The sequence below is a fragment of the Chiloscyllium plagiosum genome, chromosome 17, assembly GCF_004010195.1.
Source record: "Chiloscyllium plagiosum isolate BGI_BamShark_2017 chromosome 17, ASM401019v2, whole genome shotgun sequence".
NCBI lineage: Eukaryota > Metazoa > Chordata > Chondrichthyes > Orectolobiformes > Hemiscylliidae > Chiloscyllium > Chiloscyllium plagiosum.
In genome coordinates, this window is record NC_057726.1 from 66,562,367 (window position 1) to 66,577,830 (window position 15,464).

The window sequence follows — 15,464 nt, forward strand, 5'->3', positions numbered from 1 at the left end:
AACACATCGACCTGGACCCAATATACCGGCCACTACAGCGGACAGCTGGAACTGACAACCGGAAGTGGCAGGGACAGGCCACTATAAATGCCGGAGGAAATACCACAGAAGCACTTGACAGGAGGCTCCCAACCACTGAGGATATCATCTAGACAGGGGATGAAACATTTGCAACAAAAATTTCCAGCTCGGCGAACAGAACCACAACAACGAGCACCCGAGCTACAAATCTTCACCCAATCTTTCATAGTTTGCTCCTTCCTGTCTCTGGATAACGTTCTGCTGTGATATCTGTGCTCCTTCAATTCTAGTCTCTTGTAAATTACCAACTTTAACTATTTCACCAGTGGTAGTTGTATCTTCAGTTGCGTGAGCTTATAAGTTTTGGAATTTGCTCCTTTGTGCCTCTCTGTCTGGCTGACATTTCACCAGTTTCTTCCTTTTAAGACGCTCCTTAAAAATCTACTTAATGTAATAAACTTTTTGTTATCTGCTCAAATTCTCCTTGTATGGCTTGGTGTCACCTGTTGATAGTGCTCCTGTGAGGTTTCTTGGGAGGTTTTATGATGCTGAAAATACTTTAAAAATGCAGGTTATTACATTAAAATATAACTATCACACTAAAATATATACATTATATTTACAAGTGGTGGTATCCTGGTGCAATTGAAAGTGGTGTTTTTTTATAAAACGGATTTTTAACATGTTTGTTCTTCCACTTGAGACTAACCTGATTTTAATTCACTTAAAATGACCTTTCAAAAAAAAAGCTATCCAAAACATTTATTAATTTAATTGAAGAGGTGGTAATGTCATTGGACTAGTAACACAGAGCCCCACACTAATGCTGTGGAGACATGGGTTCAAATGACAGATGGCAATTGTCCAACTGTTGGCAATTGTTGTAAAAATGTATCTGGTTCATCAGTGCTGTTTAGGGAAGGGGACCTGCCATCCTTTCCTGGTCTGGCCTACATGTGTACCTTAACAGCTCTCTGAAATAGACAGATAATCAATTCACAGCCAACTAGGGATGGGCAACAAATGCTGATCTTGCCAGCAATGTCCACATCCCACTTAAGAATAAAAAGCAGTCTGTTTCTTAGTAAATTTTAAACGTAGCAACTTTTATAATTTGCCACTAGTGAGGTGCATGAGAGTTAGCATAATTTGAAGAGACTTCCGAAACCACTACAATTGACCATTTGCAAAATCATTTGTGGGCAAGGCTGAATGCACATCAAATGCTAAACCAAAATAAAAGACAACGCTGTGCTAGAAGCAGGCAGGAGCTTATTTAGAGGCTCTTAATGCCTAAGAAGTCCCAGCCCAATTAAGTTATGGCTTATTAGAGTAAGTAGCTGCTATGTCTGAATCTATACATTTCATTTTACTTTGAGCCATGGAGAATGATGAGAATGACTTGACCAGATTTGTCTATTTCACTTCATTAGTTTCAACAATTTATTGTCTTTACAACTTCACTCCTGAAGGTCTGACTGCCAGGCTCAATCTGCACTCTAATACTTTGCAATCTACATATTTTTGGTGTGAACATAGCTCGCCAATGGGCCGTTCGGCCTCTGGAAACATCACTGTCAATCCTAATTCTGTTTACACGTTAATACATTCACTACACTTCAAAAAGGGTGCGTTGGCTGTAAAGTATCTTGAGATATACAGTGGTTACGAAAAGTATATGTGAACGTAAGTCTTTCATTTTCACTTATCCAGTGTCTCATATTGTATACTTCTGAGTAAAACTCAGGATTGGAATCCATAGCTGATGTTTCTTTCCTCATATCCTACCCAGGTTGCTGAAGCCAATTATAAGGTCCTGATTGTTGTCCTGACCACGATCAACTGACACAGTGCAGGCCAGAAAGAAAACAAAAAGGTGCATTTAAACAGTGCTTGTCATCATTGCCTTGCATCTCAAAGCATGTGAAACAGATAAAGAATCATAGGCATTGTTGCAATGTAGGATGTTGAATTTGGGCATTTCTAGTCTGCATGGCTCACATTCAGCACAATTATCTGCTCAGCCAAATGGAAAGTTACCTTTAATAGTTCAATGTTTGACCACCTGTTATAGTTCAGACAAAGGCAGTGAATTATTAGGTGTTGTTATAATTGGATTGTTTCCAATCTGTTATTAACGTGCCAAATGACTTGTTTCATTATTGACCTAAAAGTTGTGGTGCAGAACCGAAGTGCTACATTTAGAGATGTGGGCTGCTAGTGAGTAAAGGATAATTCCATTTCATTTAATAACATTGCCCTGTGTAATTAAGACTTCTAGTGTTACTAGGAATGGGAGGATAATAATCGCCCAGTGTTTGCCTGGAAACTGTAATTTGGTTATACTACATTGAAGGTTGTTACATTACTGGTTCTCAAGCTGTGTCCCTGGACTCCTATGTGCCACTTGAAGCTACCTGGGATCTGCGTAGTACTTTAAAAGTGTTTACTTGGCAGGGCTGACTTTATAGATGGCAACCACCCAAAGAGCGAGGTCAAAATTAAGTCATGTGAGCAGCTAGAGGTAGGCCTGGTGTGAACTGAGGGGCAGTTGGGTATGTAGTTAGAAGATAATTCTTCAAGGATAGACAAACTCTGCAGTGAGAAGCAGTCAAACTCATCTCACTATTAGATGCCTGAGTTTTTAAAAGCATTATTAAAGTGTTTTTACGTGCAGCATACTATGAATATTACAATGATTTTATAATTTAGAAGTAAGCTGTGTGACTCCTGATCCATTTGGAGAAAGTCTGAGAAATGTTGCAGTGGAACGCTGTATTCTCTACATAGTCTAATTCAACCATTTTCAGACAGTTCACAGTCCATCAGCAGAGCACTCCTGAGTTCAAACCAGGCATATTGCCAATATGAATGAATTCACACAAATGTTACAGCCGAGGTTGGAAGAGAACACCAATTTCTTTCCAGTCTGACTCCTCCACTGGTCATGAAAAAAATCAAATTTAACTGGAATGGTGGTATGGCCAATTGTGTAGCTTTTCCCATGCTTCTAGAATATTACCAGAAATATTTCAGCCAAGTTTCTTTCTTCAGCAAACAATAACTGGTTTATTGCAAATAAAGCATAAATATACAAAGATTGTTGTCATAAGAAAGGGTTAGACCGCTCAAAAGAAATCACTAAAACCTCATAAGAGGTTACGACTTCTCACTTTCAACAATCTGGCCGTAAAATTCCCTCAAAAGCCACTACGTCGTGGACTGCCTCAATAACGATTCATGTTCTAGTCGTCTACATTCCTTTCCTGGGATTACAAATCCCTGGGTTCTTAGAAACTGGACTCTAGCACTTAATCATAGGCATAACTCTATCTTTTCAGAGGGAACTTAAAGTCAATACTGTTATTTACTGAATTTTTCCTGTGGTCTAATCTTGCTTAGTTACACAAAGCTGTTATTGCCTGTGGGCTTTCAAACTCTATTCTTTGTACTGAAACTTTAATTGTGTAATGGCTTCTTTTGAGCCGCTCAAAGCTCCTAGGACTTCCCTGAATCCTCATAACGCAGAGCTGTTTAGCTGTCCCTTTTCCTATATAGACCTTATATAGTTCAGTTACCTTTTAGTTGCACAACTAACTGCAGACCTGCCTAACCTAGAGTCTGCCCCCCTTCTATCTGTGTCTCACTGACGTTCAGTCTTGCTGCCTGTTATTTTTGAAGTCTCTTCAATGACTGTTGAACTGTCCTGAGGATCCTACTGAAAACTTTGCAACAGGTCCTATCCCTTTTCTTAGGCAGAATTGAATATAACTAATATTTTGGAATCGTCAAATGGAGCAGCCTTTTGGAGCTCTGTTCCCCAAATGTTACTATTTTCACAGAATGCTAGTTTGCAACACACTTTACCTAAAGATGACTACAAAGATATAAGGGAGGAGCTGGCTTGAGTTGATTGGAAGAGGAACCTAGCAGGCAATACAATGGAGCAGCAATGGTAGGAGTTTCTAGGGGTAATTCGGAAGGCACAGCGGAAATCCTTCCAAAGGAAGAAGAAACAGATTTGAGGGAGGACGAGGCAACTATAACTGATGAGGGAAGTCGGGAACTGCATAAAAGCAAAAGACAAAGCATGCAATGTAATGAAGAACAGTAGAAGATGATTAGGAAACCTTTTAAAAAAAACCAGAGGGTAACCGAAGTAGAATAAGGGGGGAGAAGATGAAATATGACTGTAAGCTAGCTTGTAATATAAAAGAAGATTGCAAGAGGTTTTTTAGATATCTAAAAGCTAAGAGAAAAGCAAGAGTGGTCATTGGACTGCTGGAAGATGAGGCTGGAGAAGTAGTAAATGGGGAACAAAGAAATGGCGGAGGAACTGAATAGATACTTTTCATCAGTTTTCACAAATGAAGGCACTAACACACTCAAGGTGAGGTGGTAAGTGTAATGGTCAACCCTAAGGAGAAGATGCTGGGGAAGCTGAAAGTGCATAAATCACCCAGAACAGATGGAGTACATTGTGGAGATAGCTGAAGAGATTGTGGAGGCATCAGCGGTAATCTTATGCGAATCACTGGAGTCAGGGAGGGTCTGAAAGGACTGGAAAATGGCTAATGTAATGCTCCTGTTTAAGAAAGAAGGGAGGCAGAGAACAGGGAGCTACAGGCCAGTTAGCCTGACCAGTTCATTCTTAAGGTTTGAGAGTTCGTTATTAAGGATGAGAATGCTAAGTTCTTGGAAGTGCATGGTAAAATAGGCCTGTGTCAGCACGGCTTCATCAAGGGAGGTCATGCCTGTTGGAATATTATGAGGTCGTAACAAGAAAACTAGACAAAAGAGAGCCAATGGGCATGATCAATTTGGATTTCCTGAAGATGCCACACAGGAGACTGCTAAATAAACTAATAGCCCCAGGTGTTAGGAGCAAGGTACTGGCAAGGATCAAGAGTTGGATGACTAGCAGACAGCATGGAGTGGGAATAAAGTGGTCTTTTTCAGGGGTCAGTCTTGGCACCACAACTAGTCACGTTATACATTGCTGCCTCACAGCGCCAGAGACCCGGGTTCAATTCCCGCCTCAGGCGACTGACTGTGTGGAGTTTGAACATTCTCCCCGTGTCTGCGTGGGTTTCCTCCGGGTGCTCCGGTTTCCTCCCACAATCCAAAATGTGCAGGTCAGGTGAATTGGCCATGCTAAATTGCCAGTAGAGTTAGGTGCAGGGGTAAACACAGGGGGAATGGGTCTGGGTGGGTGCGCTTCGGCAGGTAGGTGTGGACTTGTTGGGCCGAAGGGCCTGTTTCCACACTGTAAGTAATCTAATCTAATCTAATCTAATATGGCGGAAGGAATTGAGGGCATTGTTGCTAATTTTGCAGGTGAAACAGAGGCAGGTAGAGAGGTAGGTAGTTTTGAGGAAATGGGGAGACTGCAGAAGGATAGGTTAGGAGAGTGGGCAAAGAAGGGCAGATGGAATATAATGTGGGAAAGTATGAAGTTTGTGAGGAAGAATAGAGGCATAGACTATTTTCTAAATGAGCAAAGGCTTTGGAAATCTGAAGCACAAAGGGATTTGTGAATCCTAGCTCAAAATTCGCTTTAACTTAACATGCAGGTTTAATTGGCAGTTAGTAAGACAAATGCAGTGTTAACATTCATTTCAAGAGGGCTGTAATACAAGAGCAGAGATGTACTGCTAAGGCTGTTTGAGACTCTGGTCAGACTGCATTTGGAATATTGTGTACAGTGTTGGGGGTCCCATATCTCAGTAAGGATTTGATAGTGTCAGAGGGGGTCCACAGGCGGATTACAAAAATGATTCCAGATTGAAGGACTTGTCATATGAGGAGAGATTGAGGACACTGGGTCTGTACTTGATGGTGTTTAGAAGGATGAGAGGGGAATCTGATTGAAGCTGACAGAATGATGAGAAGCCTGTATAGAATGGATGTGGAGAAGATGTTTGCATTGGCAAGAGAGACTAGGACCTCAGAGCGCAACCTCAGAGTGAAGGGATGTCCCTTCAGAACTGAAATCAGTAGGAATCAGAGAGTGATTGATCTGTGGAGTTCATTACCGCAGAAGGCTATGGAAGCCAAGTCATTGAGTGAATTTAAGACACAGCTATTTAGGTTCTTGATTCATAAAAGGATTAAAGGTTACAAGGAGAAGAAGGCAGGAGAATTGGGGTGAGAAACATATCGGCCATGATCGAATGGCAGAGCAGACTTTGGCCGAATGGCCTAATTTTCCTCCTATATCCTATCTATTCTTACAACAATGAATTTCATCATACAAAAGGCTCGTCAGATGGGTTGATTGATGGCAAATGGAATTCAATCCAGGTAAATGAGAGTTGATGCACTTGGGCAGGCCAAACAGGCAAGGGAATACATGATGAACAATAGTACCCTGGGAAGCACCAAGATCTGAAAAGCCTTGGTATGCATATCCACCAGTCCCTTAAGATATCAGGACAGATGGATAATATGGTTAAGAAGGCATGGGGTATACTTACCTTTTTTGGCCAAAGCACAGAACTGGGAGGTTATGCTTTAACAGTATAAAATGTTCGTTAGTCTCCGGCTCGAGTATTAAGTACGGTTCTGGAATCCATGTTCTAGGAGGGACGTGATAGCACTGGAGAGGGTACGGAGGAGATTTACCAGGATATTGCCTGAGTTGGAGAGTTTCAGTTATGAATAGAAATTGGACAGTATGGGGTTGTTTTCCTTTAAGCAGTGGAAATTGAGAGGGGAACGTGATTGATATGCATAAAATTATGAGGGTAATAGGGTAGACATGAAGAAATCTTTCCCTTGATGAATGACCAGGGGCATAGATTTAATGTAAGGCACAGAAGGTTGAGAAGACATGTGAGAAAAAAACTTTTTCACCCAAAGAGCTCACTGCATGTCAGTGTATTAGAGGTACAAAAACTGAAATATTTAAATGTACATTAGCAATGTCAAGGTACACAAAACTGTGTGCCGGGTGTTGGAAAATAGTATTAGGATAGTTAGGTCTTGTTTTTACCAGGCACAGACTTGATGGGCTGAAGGGCCTTTTACTGTACTTTCTATCTCTGTGACTCCAGCATTTTGACAATGAGTTCAAACAATGCACAGTGCTGACACTCAGGTTTGAACAAGACTCTGTACAAACATTATTTTGTTCATTTGTGCACTGCTTTTGATGTTTATGCATATAAGTTAATGACAATACATCTCTAGAGTTACAAAGACGTGCTCTGCAGTTACATGTGGCAAGTATTGTAAGAGGAGATACCTGGATTAAATGGTGGTTATTAGTGAAATGGTCAATAATAAACTGAACCACTTGATTCTGATAATGGGGCTACTGGATGAAATTAGTGCCTAAAAGAAACATTGGCAAATAATTTGCAGACAGTTAAAACAGATGGAGTATCAGGGGACCGAAAGCAAGCTAATGCAGATATAGCGAACGTTTTATTAACCGGCACCTATTAGGACCAGGAGTGCGCTGGTTGATCAAATATTCTGGATAATCAAGAGATACGTATAACCACAGGAAGCTCTGCCCAAGTGAAGCTTCGAGACACCAACATGCCTCAAAACATCTATGTAAAAACACAAGGTAAGTAATAGAAATATAATGCGGTAGATATACGCATCATTGTTATATTTATTTACAACATAAATACTCAGACATTGCGGTAGATTGCGGTATTTGAGGTATATATTTGCTGGTTCATCAAGAGCCCCGATTGATAGGGTACAAGTTAAAAACAAAATTTGCCATGCTAGTGGTACAGAAAAAAGAAACATTTTAGAGATAGTCATTGGACTATTGCTTTATGTTTGTAATTTGGGAAAATATGTCAATAAACCTATTAAGAAAGGATTAACCATAAAAGCATCCAGCAGCTGAATTGAAGGCAGATACAAAAACAGAAGTTGCTTGAAAAGCCCAGCAGCAAAATTAACATTTTGAGTACAGTGACCCTTCTTCAAAACTGAAGAAGGGTCACAGGATCCGAAACATTAATTCTACTTTGTCTCCATCGAAGCTACCAGATCAACTGAGTTTTTCCAGCAATTTCTGTTTTTGTTCTTGAATTGCAGGTCTGCAGTTCTTTTTTCTGTCTAAGACAAAATGGGTTGATGAAAGGTAGATCATTCTCATCAAGTGGATTGAAATTCTTTGGAACTGCAATGTAATTTGAAGATGAGGTACAGTATCTATTCTAAACTTTAACTTCACTCAATGGAGAATTGCAGCTAAAGTGATCATTCCTGTGACTATTCAGAGCAGGGTGCTGCAAAATGGCAAGATTAGCCAGAGTTTCCACTCCTGATCATTGTCCTGAAATCCTTGCTAAAAATGAATTTGTGTCAAATGAGGATTGAATTTTGTTTAGGTTTTTAGCTTTTTAAATTTTCTCTTTGTTTGCCCATGGTCAAATTCCAATACTTAGACTTCGAATTTGTTTTTTGCATGAGGTACTTGAGGTCTGCTTGTGGAGCTGTATGCTGTTGTTTGGTGAGGTTGAGTATCATATTGTCTATGATGTCACCAGTACCATCTTGGTGGACTTCTCTACAGGGTTTGCAGAGTCGGATGTTGATGAAAATAGCCGCCTTTTGGTCTAGCTAGGTGTGATAGAACCTCCGGCACTAAGTGACAGTTGTGAGGGAGAGTGCCGAGCAGAGGTCCTTGAAGTTGCTCTGGGACCACTAGCAGCAGGTGGAGAGTCAAACAGACTTCCTGAGAAAAGGTACAAATGTCTAAACAAGTCCGCAGCGGAGGTTTGAGGTTCTGATGATGGTTTTTGGGATATCAGTGGCCTGACAACTACACCAGAGGTTTTGAGGGCTCATAAGCCAAAGGAGAAGACCTGGCTTCCATATCCCTGCAGTTAGTGAAGTTGTTTGATCACACTGTCCTCCTTGATTCCTCCTTCAAATCGACCAGGGACTGGCAACTGAAGGACTGTCTAGAATAAGCAGTGTGGGGTGGTGTTGTCAGGGCTGAATAATGACAAACCTCAATTGTCTGTCTTTGACACACAGGATTGCATAATCCAGATCATGGCGGAAGACTGGACACTAAGACCAGGAAAGAAGCTACTATTAGGGAGCTGACTCAGCACGGATGGGGATGTAAACTTCAGGCTGAAGAGGCAGGTGGAGCTGGTTACTGCACAGCATGTGCAGATCCAGTCCATTGTCTCCTCCACACCAAGGAAATGATGGCCTTGTAGTATTAGATTAATCCAGAAGCTCAGTGGATATTCCAAGGACCTGGGTTCAAATCCTGCCATGGCAGATGATGGAATTTGCATTCAATAAAAATATCTGGAATTAAAAATTTACTGATCACCATGAACTGGCTAGCTCAGATTTTAAAGTTACGTTTCCTCGTGCTGGACTCTGATGCCAGCAAATACAGTTTCACTGTCTATCCCTAGCAAATCCTTTAATCAGCGAAATGCATTACTTACGCATCCCTTAATCTTGGCAACCTCTCCTCATAGTTTAATCCTCTTAGCTCAGTGTCATTCTAGTGAATTTGCACACCTCTGAGCCCAGTATATGCTTCGCAAGAAATACTGATTATTATGCTTTATGTAAATAATTAAAAATCTTGCACAGATCAACAAAGTCACTGAAGGCTGTCTTGTAACTTTTCACTGTTAAAATGTTACATTTACCTATAATTATTATTTGTTAGGTTATGAGGTAATATAAATTTGACAGTTATTTTCCTCTGAGTCTAAAAATTCTAGTCTGCAAAGCCAGGTGACAAGCAAAGGGAAATTAAAATGTTTACACTTGTTGCAATGACATTCCACGTCTTGGAATTACTTTTGTTTATTTTGATGCCTTCATTAAAGCTTAAAGGCTTCAACCAAGTCTAGACTTGGAATTGATGCTTTTCCTCAGATGTGACTTCATGAGATGAATTTGGATTAGGTAGCAGTGTACCTAATTTCCCAAAAGGGTTCAGTCCAATTTAGTCTGAAATACCACTGTGCCATAGAGCCCTAAGAACTGTGGTCCGAAAAATATTATACTCAACTTGTTCAGAGATGTCATGACACATTCTTGCAGCAGGTGAGACTTGAACCCAAGCCTCCGGGCTCAGAGGTAGGAACACTACCACTGATCCATAGGAGTCCCCAGTCTTAGCTCCTTTTTGGTTTTAGATACCCCCACCACTACCAGCAGTTTGTTTAGGGTAATTCACTGTCACAATCTTCCTTTGTCTTGATATTTCCTAATCAATCTGTTCAAATAAATTATGACATAGCTCTGGAGCAGGTCGGATTTGAACTGAGTTTCCTAGCTCAGAGGTAGGGTCACCACCATTGCACCACAAAAGCCTTCTGAACTCTGTTCCTAAATACAAAAGTCCAACAAACATTACCTGCTCTCAATCAACTCTGGACCTGTTCTGGTTGAGCCTAAAAAGACCAACATTTCTAAATCCCACAGTTCATCTAGGAATGGTGTTTCCACAGTGCTGTTAATTAGCGGGTTCCAGAATATTGGCCCAGCAGTGATAGAGAAGCATCAATATTTGTATAATCCTAATGCAGCATAACGTGGAAGAAGAATTTGGAAGTAGCATTATATTCATGCAGTTGCTGCCCTTGTTTCTATGTGGTGAAAGTATATGTTTGGGAGGTGCTCTTAAAGATGCCTTAATATGTTGCTGCTGAGTATACTGCAGTAAGTATGTGGAGAAAGTGGATGTTTAAAGTAATGATGGGTTGTAAATATCATCTTTTTAAATGTAAGCAACCTTTGTTGTAAAATGACATTCATTCAGATTTACCATGAATGGCTAATCTAATTTGTGACTGGTTTTGTGTATAACTCACATTATTTGTAAAAACCACATCTATTACAATAATGTATACTTGTTGATTTTACTTAACTCTGTATTCTCCATGCCAGCTGTCTAAAGTAGATGATGATGTTGCCAATTTACCATAGATCATAGTATATAAATCAACTTCCTCACCTCATTTTCCAGCTAATACTTGTTTAGGTCTCTGTTTATATCTGGAGAAAACTATCCCCCAGGTTTTGAATACTTTCTGGACCCTACTTTGTTTTAACTCTGAAGAATTTGCAGTGTGTCATTTTTAAATTGGACTTCACAAAACAGATGTTTTTGTAGGGGGAAACCACCCATCTATTTCAAAGGGGAAAAGAAACTTAAAAATTGAAGAACCCCGACCAAAAAGGAGATCTATAAAAATAATTCAGTTGACCTCTCCACATTGTGCATGATGCAGATGAGAAATTTAATGCTGATTTGTTATAGCTGAGTATTTAGCTGGTACAAAATCCCTCCGGCTGCATGTGAAAAACATCTTTAGATCTCAAGGGAGGATCCAGTGAGAAGCAACACTAGAAAATAAATTTTAAAAACAAACTAATTTATAGAAAGCAGATAGCACTAATGAGGAAATATAATAATCTAACCCAGTTCCAAAACAAACACTAACCTTCTGGTCGAGCTGAAATGTTTTAAAAGCAGCAGGGATATAAAGAGTAGTGAAGCTGGGGATTGTAGAAATTGAAGAAAATGAGAAATGAATTCCAAGCGTTTGTGTATATTTGGAATATTCCTGTGCTGTGATGTGATGTCTAAGGATCTTTGGATAACACAAAGCCCATCCAAATCTTCCTGAAAAGTTTTATATTTTCTTCAATACACAGTCTTGCTAAGCTTTGAAGCATCTGCAAATTTGGAAATATTGCATTTGGTCTGCACATCCAGATAATTTCTGATTAATCTGTTCATAAATGTTATTGCATACTCCTGGGGCAGGTGAGACTTAGATTCATAGAGTCATACAGCACCGAAACAGAATCTACGGTCCAACTAGTCCATGCCGAACATAAACCCAAACTAAAGTAGTCCCACCTTCCTGCTCCTGGCCTATATTTCTCCATAACTTTCCTTTTATGTATCTATCCAAATGTCTTTTAAACATTGTAATTGCACCTACATCCACCACTTCCTCAGTAAGTTCGTTCCACAAGGAAACTACCCTCTGTGTAAAAAAAGAAATTGCTTCACGTCTTTTTTAAATCTCTCTCCTCTCACCTTAAAAATGTGCCCTCAAGTCTCGAAACCCCAATCCCAGGAAAAAGACAACTACCATTAGCTCCATCTATACCTCTCATTGTTTTGTAATCTTCTTTCAGGTCGGACTTGAACCCAGAACTCTCAAGGCCAGGATACTACCATTGTACCATGTCCCTGGTCTCCATGTCCAAATTATTGATATCTATTGTGAACTGCCCAAGTACTGATCCTTCCAGTATTGCATTAGTCATGGTCTGCCAGCATGAGAAGGACCCATTTGTTCATACTCTCTGTTTTCTGTTCATTAACCAATCCTTAATCCATCCCAGTGCCTGACCTTGTGTACAATGTGCTTCAGTTTTGATAACGAACTTCCTGTAGGGAACCTTATCAAAAGTGTTATGAAAGTCAAAACATTGGATGGGGGAGTTCAAAACTAGTGGCCACATTTTTAAGGTGAGAGGAAAAAGATTCAAAAGTGATTTGTGGTAGTTCATATGTGGAATGGACTGTGAGAGGAAGTGGTCAATTCAGGAACTGTTACACCATTTAAAGGACATTTGGACAGGCACATGAATAGGAAAGGTTTAAAGGGATATGGGCCAAATGTAGGTAAATGGAACTAGTTTAGTTTGGGAAACTTGGTTGGCATGGACGAGTTGGACCGAAGGGTCTGTTTCCATGCTGTATGACTCTATACTACATACATTGATTCCCACTTTTCAAATTTTCTCAAAAAATCTCCAAGTTTGTCAAACATGATTTTCTATTTGCAAATTCATACTGACTATGCCCAGTCAGATCATTTTTATCCAAATGTACATTCATCATGTTTTTTATTATAAATTTGAGAATTTCGGCTATTACTGATGAAAGGCTGGTGGGTCTCTACTTCCCTGTTTCTTTTCTTTTCACCCTTCCTGCTTGTATTAAATAGAGGGGTGACCTTCCAGCTTCCCATCTGCAAAAGTCATTCCAGAATATATGGTAGTTTGAAGGTAATTACATACTAATGCATTGACTGTCTCTCTCGATGCTGCCTTCAACATTGGATTGTAGACTTTTGGGTCCTGAACACTTACCAACTTTTAGTCATATTAACTTTTCAACTTTCAACCCCATTAATATCTCCAGTATGACCTTCTTACTAATATTAATTTCCTTCAATTTTTTATCTATGATAACAGTGTTATACATCCAACAAACTTCTCCTGATTATTACTTTCCCCCACAGTTGCTATTTAGTGGCTAATTATAACTCCAACCAATGTCTATTGCAATATTTTCCAACCTGAGAGCCTCCCCTACTAATATTCCAATCTCATTCCATATTAGCACAATTCCACTTCCTTTTTCTTCTGGTCTACACTCATTAAATGTCAAGTAACCTTGAGTCTTCATTCCCTGCCCTGGTTATTATGTAGCCATGTTTCCGCAGTGATAATTAGATCATACCCATATACATCTGTTTGTACCTTCAGATCATCTGTATTGTTACAAATACTGTGCATTTTAGAGCACCCTTAACTCTTTTTAACATCATTCCACATTTACAGCATACCCCATGCTTGGCTTTGTTTCTTCTGCCTTTCACTCTCCCTTGTATCTTTTCAGCTTCCTGTTACAAGTACAACTCCATTCCAATTTTGGTTTCCCTCAGGTTTCCATCCCCCTGATAAGTTAGTTTCAACCCATCCCCACAGCATTAGCAAATCTCCCTGCAAGGATATCAGTCCCAGTTCTAGTTCAGTGAAGATGTAACCTGTCCAGCTTGTACAGGTCCCACCTGACCCACAACTGGTCAAAGTGCCTCAAACTTCTGCTCTTCCTCCCACACCTTTTCTCCAGCTACATGTTGAGCAAATTAATCCTTCTGTTTTTATTCTACCTAATGTGCCACTGGGGGTCATCTTGCGATTAATGCTCTTGTGGTCTTGCTTTTTAATTTCCTGCCTCAGTTTCAGATTTCTGCTTTCAGGACCTCATCTTACTTCCAACCCATGTCATTGATACCAACATATTTCCATGACTTCTGGCTGACCACCTTCGCCTAGAAGGATGTCCTGCAGCAGCTCTGTGACATACTTGAACTTGGCACTAGGGAGACAACACACCTTCCTGGAGTCACATTCCACTTGGCAGAAATGCCTGTCTGATCCCAAGTATGGAATCCCCTATCACTATTGGCCCTTCATTTTTATTTCTCCTCCAAAGCCTCATGCAACTAAAATGTCCTTGCTGCCATGGACTTGTGTCTGGTTGCACCTGACTGAGGAACTATCATCCTTACTAGTTTCCAGAACAATATACCAGTTGGCAAGCATGAAACCCAGGGGACACCTACGTCTCCTGCCTAATTTCCTTAGACTGCTTCAGAGTCACCCAACTCCTCTCTGCATGCATGCTTCCAGGCTGCATTGTGTCCACCTCTTTGCACATGCTATCCACACAGTCCTCTGCAATGATCCCTCTAACTTTCTTTCCGGTTGCATGGACCTCTGAGGTCCATGTGTAGCAGCAACTTCTAGAACCGCAATTGGTATGCTGGTTTATGTATGTGGACCCTTGGAGCAGCTGCACAGCTGACAGTGAATGTCATTTCTCTGCCCTTGGATGCACAGCAGTGACTCCAGCCTCTGTTCAAGTTCTGAAACCAGAGATCAGGCTTGTACAGCTGGTGACACTTCCTGCAGATGTTTGTCTGGGACATGAGGTATGTTCATGACTCTAGGCACATTGCAGAGTATATTCTTCAATTGCACTGAAACGTATAGCTGAATCTTGAGAGTTTTGACAACTGATGAGCAATCTAGTCAGAGATTTTCTTAGGGAAAAGAGATCCTGCAATGAAAATGTGTCTGGTATGAGGAGAGAAATTTGCTTTCACATAAAGTTATTGATGTTTTTAGAATCGCTGAAGTATTTAATCACCATCTAAAGAGTGTTAATGGGAGATTTTATACTGTGCTGAGAGGCAGCTTGCCTGCTAAAAACAGTGGAGAAAACAAATAACTTTTCTCAAAAAGGCTACCAACATGGTCAAGGTTAGTAAATATATATTGAACTCAAATGTCAAGAAAGTACGTCCACTGAGAAGAAAGCACTGCTCTCACTGCAAGATGTTAGCTCACTGTACATTCAAGTGTTGTGTTGGAAAGGAAAAGATGGTTGCCAAAGAGATATCAGTGATTCTGATGAAACCCTCAACACCCCAGATTGTCTCTGTCTCTGCCTCTGTTGAAGTTCGAGATGAATGGTTTGTGACTTTTGTCATGAAGATTGCAGAAGGAAAAAGCAATGTGAAGTGTCAGATACATACCAGGCAACCCGCAACATCTGATCTTCATACACCTTTGCGAAGTTGCTCAAGTTGGCCATTCAAAATTGAAACCATCAA

The 15,464-nt window shown here is 40.3% G+C and overlaps 1 long non-coding RNA gene across 1 annotated transcript in view; it reads left to right on the top strand.

Moving 5' to 3' along the window:
- LOC122558585 overlaps positions 1-11,459 on the top strand; it is a 77,082-nt gene extending 65,623 nt beyond the window's left edge. Inside the window, exons 3-4 of the long non-coding RNA XR_006314192.1 lie at positions 1,814-1,897; positions 9,034-11,459. This is a non-coding gene — a long non-coding RNA (uncharacterized LOC122558585). The remainder of the gene's footprint in view (positions 1-1,813; positions 1,898-9,033) is intronic.
- The last annotated feature ends 4,005 nt before the right edge of the window (positions 11,460-15,464 follow it).